Genomic DNA, 2,818 nt, shown 5'->3' on the forward strand with positions numbered 1-2,818 from the left:
TTTTTTTTTTTTTTTTTGTGAGAAAATTTGTATTTAGAATTAGCCAGCTGGACTCAGTTTAGATGATCCCAATTTTGTTGGCAACATCCAAAGTATCATAGTCAGGGGCAGATGAAACATAGGCCTTCTTCTCTCCATCAAGCCTAATCAAAGTGTTGACCTTGGCCACATCAGTGTCATAGAGCTTCTTTACACCTTGTTTGATTTGGTGTTTGTTGGCCTTGACATCCACAATGAACACAAGTGTGTTGTTATCTTCCATCTTTTTCATGGCTGACTCAGTGGTCAGGGGAAATTTGATGATGGCATAGTGGTCGAGCTTGTTTTTCCTGGGGCCGCTTTTCTGGGGGTATTTGGGCTGCCTTCGGAGTCTCAGCATATTAGGCCACCGGAAGGTGGGTGACGTGCTGATCTTTTTTTTTTTTTTGGCTGTGGATGCCCTTCAGGACTGCCTAATGGCCTTTAATGCCTTGGCTTTGGCTTCAGTTTTTGGAGGGGCAAGAGCTTCCTTCTTTGCTTTAGGCACCATCTTCATAGAAAGGAAGAGCTCCATTTTTGGTACACAGGTAACACTAGAGGTAAATAAATGATAAATTCCAGGTAATATAAAAATAGAACTATTCTATGATTAGACAAATGATTAGGCTTTCTAACAGATTGTAAGCTTGTGTGAGGAGGGGAGTGCTGTAATATATCAGCTCACATTATGTCAGATTATAGTTTAAATGGCATTTTATAAAAACTGTCATTTCCATATTAATACTCTTATTTTATAAATGAGAAAGCTGAATCTTGGAGTGATGTTCAGTAAAGTGTAAGCAGAAAAATAGAAGACAGGTGAAAATATTTTAGTAATGTCTAGTTTTAAAATTGTTTGGAATTTCAAAATATAGAATATTATGCTATTCTTTAATTTATGAAAATAATGCCTGGAGAAAATTTTTTATAACATGAGAATATGAAAATTATGCCCACTATTTTAATCAACTCCATTCCAAATATTTTTTTAGATCAATCGTTGAAACCAAGTACAAGAAGAAAGAAAGGCATAGAACTTGGAGACATTCAAAATTCCATTGAATCTATAAAACAAACACAGGAAGAAATAAAAAGGTAATATATATACTGGAAATGATAATACATTGTTGTGCCATCAAGTCGACTACGGCTCACAGCAACCCAGTGACCTGATTGGAAACTTGCCCTATTCTACACAATTCTCACAATCTCCAACACCCTCTAGCTGATTACTATGGTCAGTGTCTCAGTCCCTCGGGGTGAGGGTTGTCTTCTCTTTCTCTGACCCACCACTTTTCCCAGCATGATGTCCATTTCCAAGGACTAGCCCCTCCTGATAACTTGTGCAAAGTATATAAGACTGTTTACCATTTTTGTGTATAAACTGTACCCTGGCCATACTTCCTTCCAAGATTGTTTTATTCTTTTGGGAGTCTAGGGGATTCAGTATTCTTTTCCAACACCACAATTCAAATGCCTAAATCCTTCCTTGATAATTTCTCATTGTTTAACCTTCAGATGTATACAAAGCAATTAAATGCTGTGGCTTGGATTAAGTGCCTCTTAATCTTTAAACTGGCATCCTTGCTTTTTAGCAACTTGAGAGAGACATGATAGTTAAGAGTCCTGTTACATAGGAAACATGTAAATGTGATATTTTTATAACATTGCAAAGCTAAAATAAAATGTTCACCTTTATCACCTGGTGACTAAATCACAAAATTTCTCTAATATTGTGATGTTCTTGTTGTTGTGTACTGTCAAGTCAGAACCAATCCGCTGCTAACCCTCTAGCTGGTTTTCCAAGGCAGTTGAATCACGTGGTAGGACACTGCCTATCTTTCTCCTGCGGAGCAGCTGGCAGATTTGAACTGTGGGCCTTTGGGATTGCAGCACTGTTTTTTACTACTAGACCACCAGATCTCCCTACTAGCATGTTGTTGTTGTTGGGTTATGTCAAGCTGGAACCAATTCATAGCTGACCTCCAGCAGATTTTCAGAGGCAATTTAATTGCATGGGACATTGCCTGTATTTCTCCCATGGAGCAGGTGGTGGGTTTGAACCATGTACTTTCGGGATTGCAGCACAGCTCCTCATCACTGGGCCACCAGTGCTCCCTACTAACATATTGTTGTTGTTTTATACTGTTGAGCCAGAACCAACCCGTAATTGACCCTCCAGCAGGTTTTCAGAGGCAATTTTAATCACACAGGAGGAAAGCAGTTGGTGGATTTGAACTGCATACCTTTGATATTGCAACACAGCTCCTTTCCACTAGGCCACAAGAGTTTCCTACTAACATATTAGAGAAGGTTGTTTTGTTTTGTTTTGGTTTTAATCCTAATTTATTGGGAAGTGATATCTGTGAATGCAGAATTGCATTCTCTTATTGCTGTAGCACACAAGGGTGTGAACTGGGTATGGGTATAGTGTTTGTTGTTAAGAAAATCTCTTTATCAATGTCCTTGTTATTATGACTAATACTTAAGTGGAATTTACAAGTGATTGATATAATTCTGTGGCTTAGCGTTAAGAAGCTGCACTGGAATTCCAGAAGTACCAGCTGTTCTATGGGAGAAGGATGAACACTTTCCTTCCATTTGCTTAAGCTGCCTTTGCAAACCTGCTACAGGGTCACATATGAGTTGGTTCTAATTTAATGACATACAACAACATCATTATCTATAGGAAAGTTCTTTATGTGAGAAGGAATTAATCCCTGCACTTTGTTAACGTTGTTGTTGTTATGTGCCGTCGAGTCATTTGCAACTCATAGCGACCCTATGTACAACAGCCCTA

Source organism: Elephantulus edwardii, unplaced genomic scaffold (genome assembly GCF_000299155.1).
Source record: "Elephantulus edwardii isolate Elephantulus edwardi_28Jun2011 unplaced genomic scaffold, EleEdw1.0 scaffold00021, whole genome shotgun sequence".
Lineage (NCBI taxonomy): Eukaryota > Metazoa > Chordata > Mammalia > Macroscelidea > Macroscelididae > Elephantulus > Elephantulus edwardii.